Source organism: Athene noctua, chromosome 6 (genome assembly GCF_965140245.1).
Source record: "Athene noctua chromosome 6, bAthNoc1.hap1.1, whole genome shotgun sequence".
NCBI classification, from domain to species: domain Eukaryota; kingdom Metazoa; phylum Chordata; class Aves; order Strigiformes; family Strigidae; genus Athene; species Athene noctua.
The window spans coordinates 20,245,416-20,258,411 of NC_134042.1; the positions used below are offsets into that span (position 1 = coordinate 20,245,416).

At 37.0% G+C, this 12,996-nt stretch overlaps 1 long non-coding RNA gene across 2 annotated transcripts in view; it reads right to left on the reverse strand.

Moving 5' to 3' along the window:
• The window catches only part of LOC141962140 (uncharacterized), a 53,421-nt gene that overhangs the window by 21,267 nt on the left and 19,158 nt on the right, over nucleotides 1-12,996 (reverse strand). Inside the window, exon 3 of one of the 2 annotated variants that reach the window (XR_012633871.1) lies at nucleotides 12,492-12,561. The exons of the other annotated variant lie outside the window; for it this stretch is intronic. This is a non-coding gene — a long non-coding RNA (uncharacterized LOC141962140). Of the gene's footprint in view, nucleotides 1-12,491; nucleotides 12,562-12,996 lie in introns of those variants that run through there. 2 annotated transcript variants of the gene reach the window in all.

The following is a 12,996-nucleotide window of genomic DNA, read 5'->3' on the forward strand; positions in this document are numbered from 1 at the left end:
TCATATATATTTTGTTTTGGAGAGCTTTGTGGAACTGTTTCACTCCATGTGCCTGCAAAATGTGTGGATTAGAATAGCTTGATCCTGAATGAAGTGTCACTAAAGAAAAAAGGAAAATAAGCAAACAGTTTCAAGTTCCCAAAATGTATAGTCATTATTGACTATTTTATATGCCTTTAAAAAGTAAAGCATTAAAAGGCAGGTTTAGAACATTCTCACTGATTACTGGAGATTAGCTCTCAGGTTTTATCTGCCCTCTGACCTTTCAGACTGCAAGCCATGCAAAACCATATTTCTAACCTGTTCCTTTAAAATTCCTATGTGCTGTATCTTCAATGTTAATCTAATTATTTTATTTATTTTGCTTGTATAATGGCCTTGCATATGGAAGGCTGCCTTAAGAAAGACACCCAAAGGAAAAGAGGGAACCCAGACAGCTATAAAAATATCTTACATTCTTTTCACAGCATAAAATGTATGGGCATGATGGCAACCTCCTGCCTTTTAAAGCTAAAGCTTATATAGTAGAGGAGACCACATCACTATTGCCCTGGTGTGATCTTTTATAAGATGTAGATAGTGCCATGTGATATTTACAGCATTGTGCACTGTGTTTAGTGGCAGATCTGCTAACAATGACAAATCTATTCCTGGCCTTAGAAAGTGGAATTCTGCCTACTCACTCTTTCCTCTCTCTGCATTGTCTTCCTCATGTCATGTACATTACATTTAGAACTTTGATGGTAAGTAGAGCCGAGCCAAAAAAGAATTTTAAATCTGAGTGCTTTCAGATTTCTGAATTGGGTGGATTTAAATTCCCAGATTAGAAGTAACCCTTCTGATTTTAGTATTGGGTTGTGTCCAGAACCATATGGGACCTAATTTCTAGCTGTATTCACATGCATCAAGAACTCCCAGCCAATCTGAAGAAGCCTAGGACAAGCTGACAGAAATAGTATTACAGACAGAATAATAACAGAAGATTTACACCAAAAACGTTAGAAACCTCACAGACTTTGATCACTTTGATCTTACAAGTTTTTATAATATACAGTTATGAACACCACTTAAGAGCAACCCAAGTGCCATGTTTTTTGCATGATTTTTCTCTACCTGGATAGGTTAAGGCAAAGATCAGGTTTAGACTGTTTTTTTACTGTTCCCTTAAAAAGTATAGTACAAAAGTTTGCAAAATCTGTGAATAAATGGGGATTGACTGAACAGTATTAATTTATAATGAAAATAACTAATTAAACTATTTTCATAATAGTGTTTACACAAAGACCAAAATACCCTCTTTAAAAAAAAAAAAAAAAAAGAAAAAAAGAAAAGAAAAGAAAAAGCAGTGCTTTAAGTCTTGGGACATATGTAAACAAAAAGTACTGCTTTCTGTGTACAAATGGAAGAGAGAAATTTAAACTAATGTAAAGAGATAAAAATAGAAATCATTCATCTCACTCCTATAGCTGGGCTTTTACCATATTCTCATTATTCTCCCTCTCCAAATCAGTAAATTAACTGTCACCAATCATCCCCAAAGAATCAATGCCTTTACTACACATGTAACACTCACTAAAGGTGCATTTGAGCCTCCCTAGTCAAGAGGAAAGATTGATTCAAGACAGCACTTAAAATGTTGGAAAGTGTTGGGCACCTTCTTTCTCAGCAGCTTCCCCGAAACTCCAGCATAAAAAGCATCTCTAAAATGCCTGTTGTAGCAATCAGTATCCTCATTAGGACTTCAGCACGTCTGAAGAAACTGAAGTGCGTAACAAGTGGATTGCATGGCAGTCAGCTTTCAGCTATGAGGAGCTTCAGTTACCACATTCTCCCCCTTCCACAAGGCATGAGGATACAACACATTTGTGGCGGAGTAACATGAGTGCTCTCTCCCTCTGCATCACATGAATGGCTGAGCCCATCATCACTCGCACAGAAGCGTATGCAGCTGGGGAAAACTGAGCCCGGACATTTCAGTCCTTGGAGCCGTCACGGAATGAGAAATTGTTGACATATACAGTTCTTCTGCAGACTGAGAAACATTTTTACTTGAGACATTTAAATCCTAGGATGTGCAGTCTATGAACTGTTGTCAAAAGGCTTGATAGTCAAAGTTTGTGTCCAGTTTCTGATGTAGAAATGGGAAAGCAAACATATGTATTTGTCAAAATCCTAGAAATATCAATAGCATCCATGTAATATTAAACATTTGCATTGGTGTTTATGCAGCTGCGCCCAGGGTAGGATGAGGTTTGTCTTTGAGTATCTATCAAATGCATCAAAACCCCAAATCTGGATTACAGCTTAGAAATCATTGCTTCCTTCTTTGCTTTCACTGTCCACAGACTAACTTTTTATAGTGTTCTGCTTTGTTCTTCCATTTATAGTGTCTTCTTGATCTCCCTGCCACAAAACTAGGCTTCATTGTCTAGCTATACTCAGCACAGTCAGCCTCGCTATGCCAGTCTTCAGAGAACTGTTATCCTTAATCTAAAAAATGCAGCCCAAAACCCAAATGCAGCCTCCTTGTCTCACCTTTCTTTCAGACTGTTACACTTTCTGAATGGTCTGGTCTCTAACGTGTTCATACCATACGTCTTTCTACAGCATCTAACCTCAAAGTTCAGCAGGCTTGGTATGGTACCCTTCCAGAAACTACACAAGAGCAAGCATTTCATGAAACTCTTTGAGTAACCTTCAAGTGATATTATCCAGGAGCTAATAACTGGACTCACATGGAATTCTGATTGTTTTGAAGATGCTGGATGCAGAGGTCATGGTCTATGCTTTCAAATGCAAAAAATGAATCTTGGCTACTTTAAGAATCTTGACAAATCAGAGAGAGCACAGTGAAAATTGTGTGTTATGTTTCAAGTGTCCGTTAGCTTTTATGATTATTAAGGAACATTTATCAGTCATGAACTGCAAGCAGTGAAGTAGATTATACACTACTTAGTCTGTTTACCACTTCATACTCATGTTTCAAAACAGCTGAACTAGATTCCACCTAAACAGCACTTTCTGCCTTGCATATTTTGTATATGTGCATGCACTGGATACCATTCTGCTTCCTGGTATCAGCAGCTGTTATCATACTTTTTTATGAACTGTCAGAATAAATAATTTTTTCAAAGCACTGATAATTTAAATACCAGTGTCTGAAGGTGTTAATTCTTCTGTTCTCATACCTGCTACACATGTGAGTGATAAATTAACTTTTATTGTTATTTCAAAATTGCTATTATAAATAATCTGGTATACCTCTGGCAAGGTAAAACAAGCAAGCCACAAAACTTTTAAACTTCTTATGCAAAAACTAGTAGCCTTTTGACTAAAAAAGTGCATATGATAGGTGTATGTATACAATCTGGATACAGAAATGCCTATCTTGTCAACATCATGGTATGCCAGAAGGTGTTTATAATTCAAACCTATAACATTCCCTCTTCTCTGAGTAATCATGTCACATAAGATTACACACTATTATATACACAACAATTCAGCCCACTGAGATTCCCGTACCACTGTTTGGCTGCACTTACATGTCAGGGTGACTGGCTACTTCTGCAGCTCCGGTCCTCAGCCACACTGTGGAAAACATTGGACTACACTGCTGCTCTTTTCCTCTCTGAACATTCAAATGTCATTTTTAAAGAAAGAAGGATGTGTGAGGGCATGATGTGCATACAGGTACCATTCTGTTATGGAACCATCTGTCATACAGCTGAGATGCAGGCAGCGATTTAGCTGTGAACATACCGAAGAAGACAACTTATCTTAAGAATGAACTCAGGTCAGACTTTTCTAAACACTCTCGAGCAACTATTAGGCATCTCAACAGTCTTCCTGTGTAGACTTGACTGAGTAATGAATGATTCCTTAGATAACAAGAATTTACCTACAGGCTCCATAGGATTCCTATATTTAGCCATAAAAAACGACAGTAAAGGAACATACTGTATTTTCCTTCTGCTCCAGTTAGCGTTAAGTGTTATAAAAATTAACAGATACAGACTGTTATATTTCTTGCACCAAAATCTTTGTGGAATGTGACATCGCCATGTGCCTTGTAACTGGTGAGACATTTTTTTCCTCATGTACTTTGTTTCTAAATAAAGTAACAACAAATTTGCCCTCCTCCCTTTTGTGTCTGATTTTTAATGCTGTGATATTAATAAGGAGTGACATGTTTAAAGCCTTTATTTATACTGGTGGAGAATATTTTTGTAAGATGTATAGGGTAGTACTCCAAGATAAGCACATTTTCATGATGATTTTATGGTGTAAGGCAAGAGACTTTCCTCACAAAAAATCATTACTCAAACCAGTAGATCATTATAGGAAATGAAGGAAGATGAATTATTTTCATGGACATTTCAAGAAATGTAATGCACACAAGTGCCATCTATTAAAAGTACTGTGGTAAAATCTGTCTGATCTATGCACTATTTACTTTTGACTAGCCAGTAGGATTAGGCTCAGTCTCAAATGGGAATAAGAGGAATGGAAATGGTTTCAGTCTGATAGCAACAGCTGTTATAGCATAATAAAGAGTTGCAATGCTGCTGACTTCTTCATCTTGCCCTTCCGAAGGATTCTCTTCAATCTGAAGGTCAGTACATTCCTTAAGTAGTCAGTAAAGATTTCCCAAGGCCTCCCACACATATTATCCATCCCACTGCTGCTCGTTACTGGGGGTGGCACAAGACCATCATGAGTTTAGACTCTTGCTCCACAGTGTTGTTCCAGATTCCTCCCTTTTCCTTTTCTCTGTGAAAGGTTACTTTTGAGCACCTCCTTCACTTGCTTTGACACCAAGTGATTTCTAGTAGCAGATTCCCAGGGTGTCTTTTCTCCAATTTCATCAAGTAAGTACAGCCAGTTTGGTTCAAGAAAAGGAACAGTCAAGTTACTGAACAGCAAATCCAGTAACTACGCATGCAGATGATGAGTCTGGTTAGATTTTGGGTCCATCATGCTAGCTAGAAGAAACAAAACAAACACCTTTTGGAGTGTAAAGAAGAGATAAAGCTATATGCTTTTCTAAAACCTGGTGTAATCTAATCTAATCTGAAGATTTGAGCTATATATTTAGTAATAAACAATTGTTATTGTTTAAAAGAATGGTGAAAGAAAACCAGGCTGTTCACACGGGGGATCTTCTACTTTGCATTTCCCAGAGTCATTCCTCAAGGACAGAACTGCACTCTCAGTAGCCACAGGTTCGATTTAAAAATGAAGGTCTACTAAAGGCCATAATTTCCATCTCACTAGTAATCATAAACTTTTAGATGAGCTGGGAAAGAACATCATCATTCTGTACTGCAGAATGGAGACCAGAGTTACAGATACTGACACAAATGGTTTCTTTTTCCATTTTTGTATTTTTTTGTATTGTTTACAGCTTTCCAAATGTTTTTGGAAAACTGAACTTGTGTTCATTTTTCCAAATAAATTGGTTAAGAACATATGTCACTAATGGCACAATATCTTTATACATTTATTCCTAGGATCTATGCTTATTAATAATCAGACAGTTTTTCACCAGATTTACTCTGGAAAATACATCAGTCTCCTGGAATATTATGTCCTACAGAAGTTTACATACTTGAAAGGTTAGATGTATCTAAACATTACAAATGGCTTGTTGCTGACCAGAAACACTTGTGAGTTGCTGATTTGCTATGCTGGATTGTTATCTTTCTTTAAAAAATCTGAGATTGTCAGTGCTGTTTAAAAACATATGGTCCTACAAAGAGGCTAAAGGCTGTGGAGCAACGAAGATTTTTCCCACAACTGCTGAACAACTGGGTCTGAAAACTACCTGACGTTATTCTGCCTTTCACCTAAGTGACAGACATTTCCTAATCTAGTTATGTAGGACAAGTGGGAGTGTCCTACTGCATGATCTCATTCCTGAATCCATTTCTAATTCTTTAATACATCAAATTTTATTTTCTGAAATTAAATTTTCTTCTGTGAGTTGAAAGTGTAGCCTCTGTGTGAAATAGCCTGTGCCTTTCCTTCAATGTTTTTTTTCCCTAGCTGATTTACTGGATTTGCACAGAAAAATTTGAAATTAAAGCACATGAAATTATTGGAGTTTTGTTGTTATTGTTGTTTTTCTACAAAAGCCCTTTTCCTGTCTACTAAACATCTGAATTATAATGTTTAGGAGTACACAGAGCAAATTTTTTTTTTTTTTTTTTCACATTACACAGAAGGATTGTCTGGCATATGATGTCTGTTAGATTGGCTGGAAGAAGTGAGTGATAAGTGATTCCATGTTTGCTTACACTGAATTTGCCACATTTTCCAAAATACTCTGTGCAAATATTCTATGAAACGCATAACACAATGCAATACTGTTCCTGAAAAAATTGTCCAGATTTTCACAGAATCACATAATCTTTTTTTTTTTTTTCCTAGAGTGGAAAACAGACATACAGTTATGACTGAACAGCCCTGAGCTGATTTTTACATCCTTTCACTTCAGCTGTTCAGTATTTTCCTACAGTATCATGTTGACACAGAAGGAAAGGAAATACATTTTCAAACCTCTTCACTCAAAGTAAGTGAAAGAATCAATGCTTCTTTCCACAAGATGAATACAAAAAGCTGGCTGTATAGGTTCTCTTCCAAGATATGAAACCCCACAATGCATTTTCAAATAATTTTGTGGCACAAGAAGAGTAATATCTGATTGGGGAACTTTGCAAGCATTCCTCACACGGTGAGTTCTGTAGGACAAAGGCAACATAAACATAAAAACCCACTCACCTGCTTTATCATTGCCTAACAGTTCACTCCTTGTCCTAAAAGATAAGCTAAGACTTTCCAAAGATGTTAAGTATACTACTTCAGGCACATTTAGGTATTGATTTTTAAGATATGCCTGTACCCACTCCCTGACACATGAAGTGGTTTCGTGTGGGCAACAGAATCATTTAGTCACTTCTGAAAGTCCTGGCCCTCCATGGTTAGACAGCTTCACAAGATGCCATTTCCATCAAAGTTAGTTGGCATCTTCTGGTGCTGCAACAAGATTTATCAGGGATTTTTTGGCATCAGGAATGAATCCAGATCTACCATCATGTAGGATAAAACAAGAAACAAATGGGGACATGTGTTGGTTTAAACCCTGCCGGGACTGGAGATCACGTTGCCGTTTTCCCTCCCCCACCCTCGGACACAAGTAGGGCACAAACCTCAGGTTAAAATAAGAAGAAATTTAATACAACAGTGTGATAAACAATCTGAACAACAACAGTAGCAATGATAGCAACAATAAACAGCAATAACAGTAAACAAGACAAAAGATAGACAGAGAAATACCGCAATGGTTACAGACAGCCCGCTCACAATGCTCCCCGCAACCCAAACCACAAAGGAAAAACTTCCTGCACTCCTGCCGGACCTGAGGTCAGCATGGTATGAATAACCCGGCTGGAGATCCCTTCCCCCTCTCTGCTGGGGAAACTTAACCCTATCCTAGCTGAACCAGGACAGGACAAAATAGGCATTAATGCTTACTGTGTTTCCTGTTCACAAAAAAAAGTTTTCGGAAGACATAAAGACAGGAGTCATGGGAGGTTCTTTTTTGTATATCATTAGGGTTTACGAAGAAGTTTGGATTTATTTTTTTTTTTCCTGAAGGATTTTGTCATTAGGAACTTTAGGAATGTCGATTTTTTTACTCCCCTTTCTCACAGAGAGTTGAATGATATAGCATTTTGTACAGGGAAAATTCTGAACATTAAGTAGTCAGTTATTAAAATATCTAATAGGCATTTTAGAATAGCTTTTAACAACAACAAAACCAACATTTGAAGCAACTTTAATAAATAATATGTTCTCTATTTTGTCTCTCTTTCATTGTTTTGTTACTGGTCCTCCTAGTACCCCTAAATTTTTCTGGTGTAGGGAGGACCTGAATTTGTAACATACCTTTCTGCATCACTGAAAGCATGCATTATTTTCAAATTTGAAAACACAAGAGTGTAATGACAGTTTTCTCTCCTTATGGTAAATAATATTAAAAGCCTTTGTTTAGGCCCATTATTCTTTATTAAAAAGTTTAAAGAATATTAATGACAGGAAATAAAATCAAAACTGAGTTCAGAAAGAGGAACTGAAGCATAGTTTTGTTTTCTCACAATAGCAGTTAACACCTTTGAAAAAGCGGTCATCCAAAACTTAGACAGATTAATCTTTGTTAAGACACAATTAGTTGGATGCATTTTCTCGTAGTATATATCTAATTCCTATTTTGTACTGCAAACCAACTCTTTAATTTATCTGATTATCTTCTAATTTAACTTTCTGCATCCTACAGACATGACGAAAGAAAAAAAAAAAAACCTATTAAAGATTTTAGCATTTACATTAATTGATACCATTAAATTGACAGCTAAAACTTTGATATAGGGTTTTTATGTGATTTTTACTATAGCTAATCCTACATCCTCTTAAACAAGAGCCTGAAATTTTGCCAAAGAAAAAAATAATCTGTCAGGTAATACTGGAACCTTTTTTTTTTTTTTTTTCCCCTACTGATTTCCCAGATATTATCAAGCTTCTTTAAGCCTTTCTCTGGGTCTGTGCAGTTTGAACTGGCAGTAATTGTTTTTCAGTCACTTATCTGCATCTCAGCGATGACCATGTGGAGCGCTAAGGAGATCACCATTAAAGACGCTGTCTCTTGCCATGCTTTGATGAAGTTTTCTAAACCACTGGAAAACACTTATTGTAATTTAGTGGTATCATACACAGTTATGTCACTGAAGGCCCAGGGCAACGGGGACTCTGGCTGATGGTATTCTTTCATCCAAAGCACCAGGAGGAATTTGAATTATTTGGGATATTTCAGATGCTTATAGAACACATTCCTGGACTGTTTAGCAAACAAAATCTCAATACAAATGAGACTTTTAATGAAAATAAGACAATCCACATAAATACCCCAAAATATCTAGGCCTCTAAATAATTACCATACAACATATACTCTGTAGCTTTTTTTCCTCCTGTGCTTGTTCATCAGAAAAGAATGAAAGGAAAATCAAGTGGTATTCTTCAGGTTATTTCCCAAAGTATCTGATAATACTTGATGAACACCAACATTTTTTTTCCAACTTCCCTACAACTAACACCACCTATCAGTATTCTAGACAGAAGTCTGTTTCTGCTAATGTTTTGTAATCTCTTTTCTTTTAATTGAAGCTATATTATTACAATTCTATTTTAAATATACCATAGAAAATGTAGAGACAGTTTAAAGACCATTTCAGTTATATGCACAAATAATTTGATGAATAACCATAACAAACATATTTGTTTTCATAAGTAAAATCCCAGCTGTTTGAAAATATCATTCCTATAATAATCTGCTCATGAGGTCTACATGTTGTTTGTAATCAAATTTTTAATAAAAATTTATGTAAAGAAATGTGATTGTTTCCAAAGATATTGGTCTTTCCCCTTTTCTTTCCTTTTCCTCTCCATGACATTAAATGAATCAGTGGTAAATATCAGACATGTTTAGGTTAGAGGAACATGAACAGAAAGAAGTGATGGCGGAAGAAGACAGTATTTATGCTTTATGTGTAATGCTGCCAAATCATCAGCTAGTTGCCCTTTTAATAACCTCTTTTTCTTTCACTTCTGCTAAAAATACTTCAAAAGCCCTTGGTAAAGCCATAATTTAACAAAATTCAATATACTGTAAGAAACAACGGGTTTAGGATTCCTCAAGCATGTCCTAGAAAAGCCAAAGAATATGGACAATCTACAGTGTTTCCGTGAAAAGACTATTTTGTAATCCTTTGTCAGTCAGAATCAGAGAGATTTTAAATCTTCTGCTGAAAATGTTAACCCCACAAGGGACACATCTCAGGGGAGAATCTTTAATGCTTTTCACTGACTTTAAGAACAGCTCAGACATTTTTTTCATCTGCACGCAACTTGTACATTCGAAATAAAGCAGCACGTTGGAGATGAATTTTGTTTGAAATCACGCAACTTTATGTGTAATGTTCAGATATCTGAAAGCTGATGGAAGAATCCTTTAATGGCAGATTGAAATAATGAGTAGAGTGTGGTAAGGCAGAGGGTAAAGGGTCAAGCCAGTACTCTATCTTTGTTCACATCTCTTGACCTTGCTGCAGAGCTGAAAACAGTCCAGAATACAGACTGAATTTCAATTACAGGTTCTATATCAGGGCAGCCAAAGAATGCACTTATATTTATTTGGGATTTATATCAAAATGATGCTGTTCAGCCCTTTATGCATTTGATGGCGTTTCTGTTTAATCAACTTCAGCTTTTTCCCACAAGTACGTATGGAGCGATTTTCACAGCACAATGAGAAAGTTAAAAACATTTTAAAAATTTGATATGGACTCCAATAGCTGAGTTTTTTGACCAGTTGTAACTCAAGATTAGAGTTTTTCTATAAGCAACTATCCTTTCCCATAAAGCAAAGACATCATTTATCATGAGATGTAAAAATCACTATAACCTTGTGTTTTGACAGCAATGTCTGAGTGATCTACAAGATAGCTTTGCCTGGGCAAATATTAAAAGAATAGAATGATCAGAAATAGGATATCTGTTTCATTCATTTAATCTTTCAGAACAAATGCTCAAAACCCAAATATTTAATCTGTAGCTTGATTTATGTATAGACATTTTAACACCACAGTTAGCTCTTTGATATACATAGATATATACATTAACTTAGCTAGACTGTTAGTGCATAATTCATAATGCAGGTAAACAGACTCCAAGATAGCTCAGCATAGCCTGCTTTGGTCTGGCAAGCCTGCTGTCAAGACACATGGCACAAATGCAGTGATTTTGTTTCAGTGTCTGTAGAAGTAGCCACATTCTCATCACACAGATCTTGAGCTGCTGGGTATGGCCAAACACAAGCTGACTTTTATGTAAAGGCAGCTGGTGTGTGAGTGCACCATGGAATTTCAGGTTCTGGTTGAATATTCTATGTGAGATGCAGCACAGTAAGGCACTGGCCATACTGCTACTAGACTCTTGCCTCCATGAGCTCCTATCCTCCTGCCTTCAGGACAATAAACCTTCTTGGAAGGGGGTATAATGCAGTGTTGAACACAGACACTGAGCTGGCGCTGTGTACACTAAGCTGTAGTAGGTGGGATCCTTTTTTTCAGCCCATGTGTTTCACTTTCCTCTTACTCTATTCCTGCCAAATAAGGAACTGACTGCAGGGCTGTCCTGCTGTGATGGGGATGCTGAGATTTACTGCATCAGTCTGGCTGGCAATACATGGAAGATCCATTCCCTTGCCTTCCCTTCACCCCTGGCCCACCAACAAGCCAAGCACTCTGCACTTTCCTGGGGTGCAGACAGGCAGCACAGGGGCTGGTTTATTAACTCCAAGGGAGCCAAATCAGCATGGTGGAAACATGCAGTTGCCCTTCCAGAGCTGCTCCCATCTTCTACCACAATTGTTTTGATGTTGGTCAACCATTTATCAGCTTAGTCTGTTAAGTTCTATCCTTGCTAAACCCGGTTTCATACCATTTTCCATGCCTGAAGTCTTTCCTTCAAAAATCTGCCTATAACAGAAGCCTTGCACATGATGGAGGCTGGCCCTGAAGCTGCTTAAATTGCTTTATGCTTGGCAGCATTTGTCAGTCATTCCCCTCATCTCCTCCCAAACTTTATATTTTATATTATTATGTGGTAATACTCAGAATGTCAGTACAGACACTTTGTATTTTCAAGTTTCCACATCATACCTGGCCCTGTGGCTAGTATTCTCTAATCTGCAAATGCTCTAGTTCCAAAACACATGCCGGATCTTAGGCTCAGGGCTACTGAAGCCTAAACCTGTCATGAACATGACGTATATAGCTACCAGAGGCAGCAGGTTCTGAATATTCAGTAACGCTAGAGCAGTATGTTGCATGGGCTATGTGCTGCAAACATTATTTATAGTTCAGTTGTGAGTCAATTGTTTGCAGCATTTGCTGGAGGTAAGCAGGATTTTCAACCTTTAAAAATAGATGTTAACAATAGGCATGAATATTGTCTTACATGCATATATATGTAAGTGCCCACTATAGAGCTACAGCTAGACATCCAAGCAGAAGCAAACAGGTGCATCAGCACAGTACTGATGAGCTGATTAGGCTTGTTTCAAATGTAGGGTCGTACGTGAAGTTTTAGGGCTTTTCAAAGTCATACCATTTCATCACGTAGCACTGAATGCAGATCTGTCAGGCTATGGACGACTGGCTCATGGCTACCTATTTTTTAGCATCACCCTCCAGCCATCCAGCCATATACTTACTGACAATGGCACCAAAATCAGGTATATCACAGTCATTAAAATGTGGTGGGAGGGAAAATCTCATTTTTGTCTATACAGCCTTCTGCACCTTCATTTGAGAAGCTATGCCAGAGGATGGAAGCAAGATGTTTGGCCTCCTTGTCTCTTCTGGGCTTCTGAAATGTTTGCAGTAAGTACTCTTCTTCATTTATAAAGTAATAATTTCTGTAGGCCACACAGATTATTTTTTTTGCTGCAAAGATAAAAAAGACAATCTGACAATTTTACCAAAGGTAGTGGAAAAAAACCAAAGTTGACAAAATGAAGGAGAAAGAAACTCAGATTGGATAAATAAAGAATAATGAACAAATGTATATATATATATGTATATATAATGCTTGAAAAATGAACTGTTTTTAATATTATATTAGGCACCTTAAAGTGAATTTCTTGAAATATTTCTACTCTTTTTATAGATATGTATCTTAAGGGCCTTAGAGTAGTTACAAGGATTTCATTCACAGTAAGGCCTGCCAACCCTGAAACAAATGGGGCACTTTGCCACTTTGTTCTTGTTTCTCAGCTCTGGCCGGGTAATGAATAAAATTCCTTTCATAGTTTGATTTAACGTAAGTCTTAAAAAATATATTTTAATAAAGTATGAGGCTTACACTACAAAAAGGGTATT